Genomic DNA, 15,843 nt, shown 5'->3' with positions numbered 1-15,843 from the left:
CCTATTAGGTGCCGCCATAATAAAGTGACCACCACGTTTCGCCTTAGTAGTGGCCAAACCGAAGTCGGCTGAGGGTCCGCCATTGCGAAAACATTACATTTACAGTTTGCTTCAAATTCAAATATTTTTGTCTTTGGAAATACGTATTCATTCCTACCTATAATATAAAATCATGTAAGGATTGTAAGAATGCTTTATTCGAAACCTGTATTTTGAAACGTCTGTTAAAGACACTCATATATAACATAAGTTTCCCTATTTAAAGAAACATAATACCGGTTGTTACAATCTCAAAAAGCCAGGATCTTACTCAATTTCAATCGCAAGCTGTATATTGTTAAAGAATGTTGTTATTATTATTAGGTTTTATTTTGATACAGACAGTATTGCGTCGAAAGAAAAATTAGAAAAAAGTCTATAGTGTCGCTATAGGAACTTCTTTTTTTAACTGTACTAACGATGTTAATACTAGCAAAATAGCTTATGCTTACTAAATTCAGTTCCCTTTTTTATCCAATGGAATGATTGAAGCAAAGTCCAACTACATGAAGAGCAAAATATTCTATTAATTGGCTGCTACAGGCAACAGCTTAACGCTAAAAGAGATCTTCTCTTTGTGAAATGGCAACAGCATCCTGCTGATCCTCAATATTAGTTTTCGCAAAAAGAAAACAAAAACATCTATTGCTATTATCAACCTGCCTTTGCGAGTTCGGCTGATTTTTTCCGGTTTCATCCGGCTTTGGTGTCCACAAAATTATATGAGTGATTGACAGTAAAATGTTATAATCCAAAATTCTTCAGTTTTTTAGCTTTGTTGCCTTTACAACAGTGGGAATATATGGTACTACCATCAGCTATATGTTCCTCCATCGCGGGCATTTAAATGGTTGGTGTTCTATCTGAGAATTTAACAAGGAAATATTCTTTAGTTTCACGACATAATCCACCGAAAACCCAATAGGGTGGGAAAATGCTCCTGACCTTGTTTTTTCTTCGAATAAAAAGACTTTTGTCTATTTCAGCTATTCTATTGGCTCCTCCAATCTTTTGTTTTTTTCCGTAAAAACAAAGCGTTAGCACAAACCTCCCTCATATAGTTGTTTCTATTTACAGTCGTATTGTGGTTCATTTGAAGCTGAATCACGTAAATTGAAGTAATTGTAAATTGAAGTAAATTCATTGAAGTAAAATTCAGCCGATATTAACTCTTAACACCATACATACACAAATCGTAGAACAGTGAGAAAAGAAACATGTGATCCATCGAACCAGGTTTTATGTCAGCATTCCTTTCTTTTTCTGCATGATCGTAAACTATACCGCCATCTTAGTGATGAATCACCCGTGAGAAAAACCTCCTCGCATCGAAGATCGTCTTAATTGAATTTATATATTGAATATAATTAATACCGACATTTGAATACCGTCTTACTTTATGAAGAATTCCCTTCTATTGGAATAATTGGATGCTTGGCTTTTCGTCTTTAGGCAATTGCCAAATTGTGTAACATATCTTAAAGTTTTTAAAAACGATTATCTTTTCTAAAGAAACCGTATTTTTAAAAACACAGGTTGTTATAGGGTTTCTACAAACTATAAAGATAAACTCTTTAAAGGCTGCTACTAACAAATTCAAGATTATTAACTTAGTTCTAATTATCTATTTAAAAAATAAGTGTATCTATATAATACTTTATTAAAAGTTTAGTTCTAGTACACCAAGGGCAAATATTCTGGTACGGAGCTAAGGAAAAATAGTCCCCTTTTTTTCCTACACTCACACACTTTCTCCAAACCGATTTTTTCTTCAGTTTCTCATTTGGTGCATGAAGTCCTGCTTTGATCGTGGAGAACACAGAGTTCCGGAAATAATTTAAGGAAAATTCATAAATATTAAATGTGTAATCAAATATCATTAGAGTAAATTTTCGAGTCAAAACGCTGTGTATTTTCTCCTATGGCCTAAAAGCAATTATTTTTAGAATTTGTGATATATTTTATTTAGACAATTCTGTTTGATTTATTTTAGTTTGGGATCTCACTGGAATTAGTAAAAATTAGCATATAGGTTGAAAACAATTAAAAACATGTTTCTGTTATGAAAAACTACCTAATTTGTTTTCCTCCCATCAAAATATAGCAACAGGTTCACAATTAAAATATATTTTTGTTGTCATATGAAACAGCTGTCACAGAAATATTTAAAGAAATATTAAAATACCAAATTAATACATTCAATGTACAGGGTTATCCAAATTAAACTTCCCCAACTCAGAGGTCTGTGCAGAGTGTTGTATGGGTCATAATGTGATGAAATTTTAAAAACAGATACTTCAGATCATGCGCTTGAGATTTATTACACAAAAAAAATTAGTACAAGTTGCCGATAGGTGGCGCTGTAACACTAGTAATGTGCATATTGCAGCACCGTGATTTGCAGAAATAAAGCTTCTGAGCAACGTATCCAAAAGACGAGCCCTACAAAAGTGGAAGACAGGCCTTGCACAAGCAGTTGTTTCCAGCTCGCTGATGCACAATGGCGACTTTGAAAGACAAAGCTCTGTTAGTGAAACGTTTCTACCAGAAAGACGAGAACTCTTGTGCTGCGATAAGAGCATTCCTTCGGCTGAAGATCTTACGCCGAGGACTAATGACACCACGCGCTCTACAAGACATGATGAAGAAGTTCGAAAGAACGGGACAGCTGGGAATTTTACCAGGTAGAGGACGACAAGTTGTGGAATCTGCACGAGTAGAAGACATTGCTTTGGCGGTCGTGGACCCCACTAGACAATCGCCACATGGTGTTGTCAGTGTGCTAACTGTTTCTCGTGCTGCTGATATGCCCTATACGACCGTCTGGCGTGTGATGCGTCGAATCCTCGGTTATTTTCCTTCGAAAATCCATAGTCGTCATCAGCTGTCTGACGGGGATCCTGTAGTTCGGGAAACATTTGCGTTGCAGTTCCTTGCCAGAATGGAAGTCGATGTTGCTTAGCCGTGGAACATCCTTTAGACGGATGAGGCCCATTTTCACCTGAATGGTCAAGTGAATACGCGCAACTGCCGCATTTGGGCAAGTGGAAACCCGCGCGCAATCCATCAAGTGCCCTTGAACCTCCAAAGGTTACTGTATGGTGCGGTTTCACTGCAACATTCGTCATTGGGCCTTATTGTTTGAAGAGGTGACTCCAACAGGGTTCAAAATCTGCTTTGTCACAGGAAAACGGTATCAGGACATGTTGACAACGTTTGTGATCCCTGAACTGCAACAACGCGGCGACCTCCAGGACACGATATTTATGCAGGAGGGTGCACCACCCCATATTCTTCGTGGCGTTCAACAGGTGTTACGGGCAACTTTTACCGATGCACGTGTGATCAGCTGCTGTTTTCTTACAGCTTGGCCTTCCCGCTCGCCTGATCTCACGCCATACGACTTTTGGTTATGTGAATTCTTAAAGGATCGGGTCTACCGAGAACACCCAGCAAACTTGGCACATCTGAAATACGCAATTATTCGACATGTTCGTGGAATTAATGTGGACTTACTGCGTTCCGCTGAGAACACACTGCTTTGCGAATGGAAAGAGTTGTGGAGAACCACGGCACACATATAGAACATCTGTAGAATGTCTTGTTGATCTGCAGCGCCATCAATCGGCAACTTCTTGTACTATTTTTTTTTTTTTTTTTTTTTTTGTTTAATAAATCTCGAGCGCATGATTTGAAGTGTCTGTTTTTAAAATTTCATCACATTATGACCCATACAACACTCTGCTCAGGCCTCTGAGTGGGGGAAGTTTAATTTGGATAACCCTGTATATTACTCGCACTTTAAAGGAAATCGGATTTTTCTTACTGTAAATTTAATTATACTAATGGTGTTAACACTAGTAAAACAGCTTATTCTCACTAAATTCAGTTTCCTTTTTACTTTTCGCCATTACAATACTTCCTTTGTACGAAGTAAAAAGGAAGTATTGTAATCGCGAAAGGTTTCAGGCAGCATATTTCAACGAAAATATCCATTTTGACCGCTATCGAATGCAATTTAACGATGTTTTTGCGTGATATCTGTACGTAAGGACAGAATAAAATACTCTTTTCCTCCCAAAAAATTATAAAACTGCTTTAAAATGAATTCTGAAGAGAATTCTTCGGGGCGTCTGTACGAACGTATGTACGTACGTACGTCGTATCTCGCATAACTCAAAAACAAGTAGCCTCAGAACGTTGAAATTTTGTATACAGGACTGCTATAACATATAGATGTGCACCTCGTATTTTGGTTGCAATCGGCCGCACCAAACGTATATAAATATATTTATATATGTATCCACTCTGGCTCAGTGATCTCAGTTTCTTTACTCTTATATGTTTGTAAATTGTAATTTTTTGCTTTAAAAATGATTGAATTATGTTGTTCTTATCTTCCGGTTAAGGTTTTTATGCCTTTAGTAAATCTGTATACAATATTTTTAGAATTATCAACAATTTTTAAAGTTGTTTAAGTGCCGCTAAGCCTAATAATTTTTTTGATAGCGGCCATTGCTTGTTTACATTTGAAACAGCAGGATAGTGAATTTGTTGCCAATCTAGAGAAACTTAGCTTCGCAACAACAAAGATGGCGCCTTCATTTATTATTGCGAATTAAATCATGCTTAAACCTTTCTGGAATTTTTTCGAGGAAATAAGTTTTTAAGATTTACTTCATAATTTTTAATACAGATATTTTGAGTTTTGAATGCGTATAATTTAATATTCCGTACAAGGAAGTCATGTGGTGTACACATCAGAATTTTTTCTTCCAGTGAAATATTTGCAGAAAAACCTGAATAAATTAAGAGTAAAATATCCAGTTAACTGGTTGCTGCTGGTAAGAAATAACGTTAAAAAAGATCTGTGAAATCTGTGTGATTTGTGATCTCTGTGAAATCGGAACAGTCGTTTACTCTGATAGAACTAGACTGCAAAGAAATATTTTAGAGGTAACACAATTGACGGATATCTCGATATCGAGCAGTATGCTCTTTATTTATGAGTTTTGTGACTCCTCAAGTATGTCTACTTTTGTATAAAACAACAGTTTGGTCACTTTTATTGGTTTTAGAATCATAATAATTAATTTATAATGAATTTCAAGTAAGGCTTTTATTTCCCTCAATTAAAATTAGAATTGCATGAATTATTATTTAAATTAACATTAATCAAGTGATAAGTAATAATCTCTTTCAGTGTTTCTAAAATTTTGCTGAATTTAAATGCTTTTTATTAACAACACCGTTTTGGAAAACAGGAATTTAGAAAAATCTGAAATTTTAACATTGTAAAATTAGTAGTAATACTTTAAATCCTTTAAGAAGCGGAGCATTCCTTGCGACATGCGACATGTGATGGAGGACGTGGGCACCATCCCTCTACCAATACGGTTAAACGGTATAGCGCCACGTCCACCTTTATCTATTGACCAGATACATGATACATAAGAACATGCGGTGGCTACAGATAGACTGTGCAGAAGATACATATATATTCAGATGCCTAAATACATCTTATGTAGAAACATGGGTTGCATGATATGTATAAGGGGATATTAATAAGAACATATCTAAGATGACACACATTGGGTGATGTACACATACGTATGAATGTAAGATATATAGGAGCATAATCAGTTACATGTTACAGGATGTTGCGAGATATATGATACAAGATGTTGTGCATACAGATATATGCAGATGCCAAGATACATAATACGAGGTGCAGAGTGATATAAGTGCCAGGATACATGGTAGAAGGTGCGAAATAAGATGCGAGATATATGTTACAAATGCAGAAGATACAAATATTGGCAGATGCCAGGATGCGTGATACGTAGAACATAAGGTGCAGTAGATATGTAAGGTGACAGATATAAGGACATACATAAGGTGACATACACATACTTAAGAAAAGAAGGCTCAAAATAGGTTACATGTTAAAGGATGATACGGAACATATGATACCTATTACAGGAAGATACGAGAAATATGATATATATTACACAATGATACGAGATATTTGTTAAAACATACAGGATTATATTTTACAACATAGGTTACGTATTGCAGGATGTTACAAGATATATGATTACAAGGTGCAGAAGATACTAATATAGGCAGATACCAAGATCCAAGATACATGATACATGGTGCAGAATATGTTACATGCTACAGGATGATTATATATGCAGATGCCAGGATACATGATACTGGATCCAAAATAAGTTACATAACTAAGATTTTGCGAAATATATGATACTAGGTGCTGGAAATACAAATTTATGCTAATGCCGGGATACTTGATACAAAGCACATGATAAGTTGAATCAATAAGTTACATGATACAGGATGATACGAGATAATATATGCGGATGTCAGAATACATGATACAGAGTGTTGAATAGTTTGCATGATACAGGATGATACGAGATAAATGATATAAGGTACAGACGATATAAATATCTGCAGTTACATATAATGCTAATTCCATTGTACAGTTCAGTTAGTTAACATAATGCAGATAATTGGCATAATATAATTTCGTTAAATAATACTTGTATATGCATGCAATAGGACTATCAGTGTTGTACACACATTTAATATTATTCAAAGGTATTAGATACTGGTGTCAGTCACTAAATCGCTCTTTGTCTATTGTGGTAATCTGTGAGTTAGGTTAAGTTTGGCACAGGTCCATATTTAGTTCTGCCAGTTTGCCCAGAGCCCGATTTTTCTCACCAGGTGCCTTTGTTTTATTAAAAACTTACAGAAGGCTTGTCGATTTGTGGACGGGAAGTTGATGTGAAGCCCTTCTGTAAGGAGGCAGGATGTTAGGTAGTGCTCCGGAGAGCCAGTCTGTCCACAGGTGCACTGACTGGTATGGCTTATGCCGAATCTGTTGAAATATTCTGGAAATGGTCCGTGACCCGTTATGTACCCGATCAGTTGCGTGTTAGCGATGTTCCTGGTGGTATCCACGTAGCTGATGTGGTAATGAGGCCGTATTCCAGTTTCGCTATTGTCCCATGTCTGCTGCCATAGCTCGATTGCCTTTAAACGCAGAGTCCTCTTCAGGAATGAGACAGGCCATGGGATGTCAATTTGTAAACCGGTCGGTCCTGTAGCTGCTTCTTTGGCGAGATGGTCTGCCAATTCATTACCGTGGGGGCCGGTATGCGCTTTTATCCATTCCAATTTGGCACGGAGAGATAGATTTTTCCGCAAGTCTTCTCGGACACCTTGTATTATGCCGGAAGGATGGTCTGGATTTCCTATTGCATACAGGGATGAGAGGCTGTCGGTCTTGATAGTAGCGTTGCGGATGTTGTGGGATTGCAAGTAGCGAATTGCTTGCTCAATCTCCACTGCTTCTCCCTGAAATACGCTATTATTTTGCCGCAGCTGTCCCTTTCCTTGGTCTTTTACTGTACCTTGTTGCATAACTACAAACGCACTTCCCACTTTTTCGTCAATCTTCGAACCATCCGTGTAGATGGTGTGCTGTGCAGGATGGTGAGTCGTAGTGGGATTGATGGTAATAGTTACTCCCGTGCCTTTGACCGCTGGATGGACACTGAACTGGCAGCTGTTGGTTTCGTAATCCTCCGGATGGTAATTGACTTCATCAAAGGAAACTGGTCATTTCAGTTGCAATACGAATTGTCTTGCTGCCTCCTTTTCGACACGAATGTGTAGAGGAAGGAGGCCAAAGAGCACATTTCTATATGTGTGTGTCTAATGGCGTCTGCGGAGGTCGTACGGTAAGCTCTGGTGATGCTCAATGCAAAGGGTCTTTGTATAGTGTAAAGGAGCTTTACTTTCCTGCCTTGCATTGGGTGAGCCCAAACAGCACCTGCGTAAGTAAATATTTTTTCCACCACGGTAATGAAAAAAACCTTTTGAATGAGGGGATTTAGTTCCCATTTATGACCATAGAATTGCCGCATCTGTTTTGCTATGGACATTGTCCTGAGTTTGATGTCCTGGATGTGTGGAATCCAGGTCATCTTATAGTCGAAAGTTAGACGCAGATATTTCAGCTGATCAACTATCTGTATCTTTTGTCCATTGATCTTAATTGTGGGTTTCTTACAAAAGATACTCCCTTTTTTGGGATTAATAGAATCGTCGAACTGTGTTCTGCAATTTGAAGTTTTAAGTTATTGCATAGGACGTGGAATAGTTGACATACCTCGTTACAGTTGGTTTGTAACTCATCTCTAGTCCGACCTTCTACTATTAATGCCACGTCATAACCATATGCGTAAATCTGGGTGTGCGCTAGCCATGTTGCTGATAGAACTTCGTTAAAAGTCAAATTCGACAGATGTGAGCCCGAGTACGACCCCCGTGGGCATCCTCTTGTCTGCTCCTGCTCTAAAGTTCCCGCGTTATGGATTGCCAGGAGTCTTCTATCCTGTAGGTTGTTGCATATGATCTTATACAGGTTGCTCGGGCATTGTGCCTTTCGCAGAGCCTCTTTGATATCCGTCCACCATAGTGTATCGAACGCATTTTTAAAATCAATGGTTCTCTGATATCATAAAGCGCATGGACCGTAGACGTGCCTGTGACAGTGCATTTCTTGTTTGACTCCTGCAAAATAAAAGGATTTCTTCTAAATCAACGAAATCTTAATTTGAATTCTTACCTAATTTTATTTTCAGCTTCGGCATTTCGAAAACAAAATTGCGAAGAATTTAGGAAAAATGCTTTTGTTCCTTGAAATAGCAAAGCAGTCCTTTCCTCATTAGTAGCTGAGTGATTAAGACCTCTGAATGTTGGCAGCTGGATCCAGGTTCGAACCCTGGCGAAAACGTGGTCAGATATTTGTTTTTTGTGGTTCTCATGTGTAGCGTGAATACGAGCCAGTTTCCCTTTGAAAGTTCACCAAAAGGGGCTATCTTCTTAAGGCATCCCTCCCATTAGGTAGAGAGCTTTCGTGTGATTTACCATAATTAAATAACCTAATTTAATGTACCCTGATTGCAACATAATCTGAAGTTCTTCCCTTTATCTTTTAAATCGACCACAATCTCAGATGGTATTTTTGCTCAGTTTTGCTTTTGACTTTTGCCTGTGCCTTTTTTCTTATACAATAACTTGACTTCAGCCAAAAACTGGGCAGAAAAAAAAAGGAATTCGATTTGTTTGTTGATAAGAGTATAAATGAACGGAAACGAAAACTGTATTATTGATAGGTAATGGAGTTATCACACCTAATAACGTGTGAGGCTAAGAGAAACTTCCTAGAACTGAGCCTGTCCTCTTACCATTGGAAGGTTTCTAGCCGGAACATGTTTCTCTGGAACCGAAGCCCTGCCTAGCTACGCGAGACATATTTTACTATCGAGATAAAGATATTTCCTTCAAAGTTGTATTCCTCGTAGCTTTCTTCCAAAGAAATGGTTTTAGTGTAGTCAATTAATCGGAGTATCTCGAAAATGAAAATTCGCGGAAATGCTTCTTTCGACGCTCTGGTGAAAGTAGGTAATAGTTACAACACCAGTTTAATACATTAAAAAAATCTCTCGAAATTATGATCTCAATAAAGAAGTACAAAAAAATTTTCTTTTTTCTTCACATAATTCTTCTCTTACATCTGCCGCGTAAATATCATACCTATAGTCCATTTTTTTAAATAATCTACTTTTTTGGTTGAAGCTGAACTAAAAAACAAATAATATAACTTTCAATGGAAAATAATATCTTAAAAAAATTAAGGTTTTTTGAAAGGGACTTAATAAGATAAAATTATGTAGAAACTTATGATAGCAATATATTTAACTAAATACAGCTACAGAATATGTGTGCGTTGATTATTAGGAATCATTCTAAAAATAATGGTTATATGTTACCTAAGCATTGAGTCTTAGTTACAATTTGGTTTCAATGGAAATTAATAAAGTAATACTTAAATTAGTACTGATAATTTGTTGTTTAGCACTGATAATACTTTAGAAACATTCTATTGTCGGAATTATACATTACTGAACATAATTACAGAAATTAATTCTCTGTGCTTACTTACTCTGTTTCATGTCTTTCGACAAACCGCTTTATTGGTTTTGAAATAGACGTCCATGTATCGTTAACGACTCGATGAAGATGCGAACTTCGAAAGTCGAAAGCGTGAATGTTATCAAAACACATGGTTGTCTAAGTGGCATATGCTATGTAATTGCTCTTAAAATTTTTATATCATTTGCATCTGAGAAAATTTTCTATTGACATTTGTGAGATTTCTAAAGATTGGCAATGTTTTTAACCAAAGGATATTTGGGGGAAAGATTGAATCAAGTAAGAAGCATTATAGAGATACAGCTCATAAATAAAGTAAGGATCTGCTAAAAGTGTTCTTCAGCTGTCTAAGTTTGGGAACTATGCACAGTTGTTATCATTGTGCACGAAAACATTTCGTGAATAAAAAATCTTACCTACCTGTTATCATCGATTCTTCAATCTACTGTTCTTAGCACGTATACAGATATTAATTCTACTTTTTTCGCATTTTTCATTTAAAGCTCTAATAATCATACTTCTGTTAATTTAACTGCACATAAAACTGAAAATAAGTTTACAAATTATATATTTTAAAGAGATATATTGCTGTACCATTATTTGCAAAAATAAAAAGGTCTAACTGAGATTCTAAATGTTTTCCTTGAATAATTTACTTTCATAATTTCTAGTGTAATTACTAGTCTTTATTTCAATGCGATTAAATTCTAGTTCTATTACTTTTATCATAATTTGTAGTAATTTCTAGTTCAGTAACTAGAAGTTACCTTTCAAACTGGTATAAGTCAGCCTAAATTATTTTATAAGGTATTTTCTCCCTCCTTTCCGCATTACTTCGTGGTGTAACGAGAGGCACACTCGACGTTTGTTTCTGGGGTACCGGTTAAAATAATGAGCAGTCATTATGAAAATAAAGTTTTATTAATATTATAAATATTATGCTGCATGACAAAATATACAGCCATGAAGAGACATAATACATATGATCATTCTCTGTTTTCACTTGATTTAATACATAAATCTAGTAACAAAGCCTATGATGATTCTGTTTAATTTATGTCAAAGTATAGAGATGTTGGTGAGATTTTAAACCAAAGGATAAACTGCATGAGAAGCAATACCACGCTGATTGTGCTTGTTTCTTGACATTTTAATGTAGCCATTTTCTCCCCAGGAATTTCCCCAGCTAAAACAGTCAAGTTAAACTTCAAAAAATATGAAAAAAGCACGCACACACACACACACACACATATATATATATATATATGTATGTATATAATCTCCTAAGTTTATATACATAGTAAGAACAATATAAAATTTAATACATACTATGAAATTAAAAGAAGTTTGTTTATATTGCAATTTGAATCTATACTTCTGTTAATCTCAAGTTCAAAAATTTCTCTAAAAATTTGCATAAAAAGCGTGGCATTGTGTTTTAGTTTCTCAAACAAATGTCAACACTATCCTGTTTTGCTTCATTCTGCCATTAGATTCTCTCATTTCAAAATCTATGTAGATTTGAATGGCAAGAAGTTTTTATTTTAAAATTAGAATAATTGCGCATAGCTAACATGATAGTTCTGATATTCCCGCTGACTCTGCAGTCCTAGAGAATGGTTTTCTCCATTCGATTTCACAGCTTGTCGAGAGCTAGATAGAAAGGGTAAATATACATTTGATATGGAAAGTTAGAAGTCTAAAAAACTATTGTGGCCTCAAGTGAATCTTGTAGCCTCTGTTATAATGTTATAAGAAAGCAGATTGCTTATAATTAGAACAGTTTTCAGCCAGATCCAAGTGACTGGTAATTTTGTGTTGCATAATTTTAATTTATGTTTCACACAAGTGGTGAGGTAGAAGAAATCTAAAGTTGGATATTTGGATACCTAAATTATTCTAGATTCAGAACTAAAAATTTAGCGCTATTGCTAGCACCTTCAAATGACCTAGTTTTGTGAAACCTCATAGTACACAAATTCAGTGATGTGTTCCAGTGAGGAGACACAAAGGAAATACTGACGCTCTTGCCTCGATGATCAAGTTTGTAATAATTTGGAATGGGGAAATAAACATAAGTAAAAGCGAACAAGAGTACAAATACAGATGCAATGAATAATTCCAGGCTGAAAATGAATACATCAGATGGAAATATACCCTGACTGGCCAAAACATTATGACCATCCCCACATTTTTCAAGGAATTCGCCTGGATGACGTTGAGGGCACGTGATTAAATGGGAATGGTATTTAACTGCTGCTTGGAGAAAGTAAGGAATCATTGAAGAAGACAAGAATAAGAGGCCATTTGCAGCTTTATCGCTTAGCGCAAACACGCAGAAACAAGATCAACATAAGTAACCTTCGTATTAATTTTATTGCAATTTTTGAACTTAAAATCTTTCAGTAGCTCAGGAGTCATAGGACTGCCGCCACACCCCTCATAGGACAATGCTAGTCTTCTGTTATCGCATCGTCACCCGCCAGTAAGATTTCAGAGACAATGCGTTTCATTGTTTTCTTATTTTGACTATATTTTATCTTATCCGAGGTTCCTCGTTTGATTCTCTGATAAGCTCTGGCAAGAGCGGATTTAATTCCCGCTGTAAATCAGAATATGCAATCAAAGCATTATTAAGGAATCGTTCTCGCACTTGCTTTTTCGAATGTTGGGAAAAGCTGCTGATCTAACCAAATTTGATAAGCGGCACATTGCAATGGTCTGAATACTCGATAAGAGTGTCTTCGAAACTGTGCAACTGGTAGTTTGCTAACAATTTGTCGTTGTTAGTATTTATGCAATGTGGGTAAATAACGGTGAAACCAGCAGTAGATGTCAAAGTGCTAGACATCCACGCATCATCCCCCCCCGGAAAAAAAAAAAAAAAAAAAAAAAGAAGAAGAAGCTATAGTTTAAGTTTATTGAATATGTCTTGTATTTACATCAATGTGAAAAATAATCAGTGTCTGCATGCGATCAAAGATGCTTGAGGTAAGATTATGTGATTTTAACCTTTAAGATAAGATTATGTGATAATAACTGATAAATAATCTAATAAATATCATTTCAAAATCAATAATTAATAAATTGCAGGAACATCATAAAACCCAAGACTGCGCTTACTGAAGTTTTAAATAAATGTGCCTAATACGTAATATCAGCTTATTTTTATCAATAAATGAATATCTAGAAAAGAATTAAAACTAAAAAAAAATAGAACTTTTTATTATATTACAGTAAATGTCCGACTATCCGGCATTTAACTGATTTGAATCCTGTCCCCTCGATACGGCAGTCAAAGACATGACCATCTAGGCTACTGCACCGCTTTTATACAGCTCGTAATATTTTTAATAGGTGTATATTGCCGCGAAACAGTGTGATTTAGCGTCAGTAATGGTAAAACACGACGCGATAGCATAACATTAAGAAGTTCGTTTTGTTTGAATGCAAATTCGGTTAATTCTCGATAAACTGTTCTAATTTTTACAAAGAAGGATTTAAGTTATATTTTTCCTGCCTTTAAAACAATTATTAACATTTCAGGGTGCATGAAGTGGAGTATTTTCTAAGTTACTGGATCCAAGCGTCAAGAAAAGCCCGATACGTGACTTCAGGAACGAATAAACAATGAGTATTTAAAATTAAAAATTATAAATAAGTTAGGAGTTAAGTTAATAAATAAGTTATGCTATATCTGTAATTTTTAGCTCTTTTTTTATCTAACTAAATAAAGAAGATCTTTGCGTTCAAACATCTGTCGAAATGATTGGCGATACCTTCGCCTACACTTTCGTGTTCGGCGAGATTTCAAAGCAAATATTTTACTTTCAAATTCAAGGATTACGAGTAAGTCATCTGTTATGTCTGAAATGCATTTATTTATTTACTTATTTATTTTTATTCCCTTATAAGGTATAAAGATAGGCAGTTATGCGCCATATTTTTGCTGTGCGGTTCTTGTCTAAAAGTAGTGTCAAACCATAAAAACAATAGTAAGTAAGGAAATACTTTTATACACGGCCTGAGTTGGCGACAAATTTTTCGCCTGTTTGTCGAGAAACTCCATGGCGCCATAGTATTATTTAAATTTTTTGTTTACATTTACAACTTCAAGCTTAAAATGTCTGCAAAAACACGGTTTTCGCATGTGCAAAAACCACCTTTTTAACACACAACTTACGCCAAAAGTCTGAAACAAAAACACAAAATTTAGATATCAAAAACAAAGTTTATAACCAAAAATATTTGACAAGAATCCATGTACACAACGATCTGTTTTAACTTAAAAAAACATGAGAGAATTGCACAGTCTATGATGCAGTGTAGGAATCTAGGAATTATGCACACCTCACTAAAATAAACTAACATAACAGAAAATTTCAAACAATACCATGTACACAACGTTCTGTTTTAACTAAAAAAAAAAATCAGCGAATTGCACAATCTATGCATTGAGCACAAATCAACAAAATAAACTAAAATAAATTACAAACAATTCAAAAAACAACAATAACTACAGAAATTCATAGCAAAAAAATAATGGACATCACATTCTACAAAATAAGAACAACACTAAAATAAAATGCATTTACCATTGTGAATGCTTCTTCAAAGAGCAGAAATATCAATTTCAAGCATCAGCAAAACTCATCCATTTCCGCCACTTTATCCTTCCACCCTATCTTCTGAAACACAAAGCATAAAAAATCCGGCATTACATTCATGAATAAAATCCACATAAACACAGTCATGAACAAAAAACTTTTGAACAACTCCAACACCGTACCTTTTAATACTAAATTTACCTTGCACACAATCCAAAATACGCGACTGAAATTTTACCACCACGTCTTTCATTGCAACATAAGCCATTTCAAAATGCCCACCAAATAAACCAACCATTCCATAAAAATAATGTTTCAACGTAAAAAGGGTTGCCATACAAACAACATCGTGCCAAAAACCATTGCATAACACATAATCGCGCCAAAAACCAGCGCACAACACATATCGCCACATTTTGCACCAACATACATCCGAGGGCATATGTAAAAGTAGTACCGTAAATAACAAACAAAGAAGAATGGTTAATACCTCCATACATGAATTCGTAAGATTTGCACCTACAAACTGTTTCACTGTTTTTGACGGTGTTCAAAGCATTCTTTAACCACTTGCTAGTTTTGACCATACACCGTATGTTCACTTGTCATTTCCAACTCTTGATTTGGCGATACGTCATGCGTTCAGAATTATTCCACCGATTCCTTTTCTATTTCTCCTGTATTTTTTCTCTTTGAGTGCTTTTAGTTTAAAATTGAAAGATTTGTTAATAAATGGCAATAGTTGTCCATTATATTTATTTGAAAAACCACTTTTGGGTTAATTAGAAAATTATCCCTTGTATTATCGCGAAAGTGTTGTATCATTTATCGCGAAGTGGTGGTTTATTTATGGTAGTCGGAGTAGTTGAATGTTATGGAAACCGTATTATGACCTAATCGGTTGCATGATTGCGGTGATTTTGTAAAAGCTCGTTGCGTGTGTTGGTTAGGAAGTACATTGCTTGTTTTCTGGTTTAGACAGTTAAATGGCTGAATGCGGTAATATTAATTTGAAGTTTCTTTATGATTTGGAAAGAAAGGGGAAAAGAGCATTACTTGACTGGAGTGTAAATGAAGGTTTAATTCGTGGCCATGATTAAATGTCCTGTTTGTAGGAAGGAAATGCATATGATTGGATGATACGGTGCTACAGAGGATATTTTTGACT

The 15,843-nt window shown here is 35.5% G+C and overlaps 1 protein-coding gene and 1 long non-coding RNA gene across 5 annotated transcripts in view; one reads left to right on the top strand and one right to left on the bottom strand.

The window, feature by feature from the left end:
• Positions 1-7,668: 7,668 nt before the first annotated feature.
• Positions 7,669-15,843, bottom strand: part of LOC146994083 (uncharacterized) — a 78,625-nt gene continuing 70,450 nt past the window's right edge. For 3 of the 4 annotated variants that reach the window (XR_015044003.1, XR_015044004.1, XM_085826815.1), the window contains exons 2-3: positions 14,664-14,756; positions 10,971-11,254 (exon numbers count right to left, since the gene is read on the bottom strand). The gene's annotated coding sequence lies outside the window, so the exon portion shown is untranslated. Of the gene's footprint in view, positions 8,644-10,970; positions 11,255-14,663; positions 14,757-15,843 lie in introns of those variants that run through there. The other variant, XM_085826817.1, reaches the window with a different exon arrangement.
• The window catches only part of LOC146994084 (uncharacterized), a 28,911-nt gene continuing 25,731 nt past the window's right edge, over positions 12,664-15,843 (top strand). The window contains exon 1 of the long non-coding RNA XR_015044005.1: positions 12,664-13,059. This is a non-coding gene — a long non-coding RNA (uncharacterized LOC146994084). The remainder of the gene's footprint in view (positions 13,060-15,843) is intronic.

This window comes from Stegodyphus dumicola, chromosome 11 (genome assembly GCF_044657685.1).
Source record: "Stegodyphus dumicola isolate Sdum_Otavi_A_Nest chromosome 11, ASM4465768v1".
Classification (NCBI taxonomy): domain Eukaryota; kingdom Metazoa; phylum Arthropoda; class Arachnida; order Araneae; family Eresidae; genus Stegodyphus; species Stegodyphus dumicola.
Note: the sequence above shows the minus strand (reverse complement) of the source record. Positions and strands in the feature narration are given on the sequence as shown.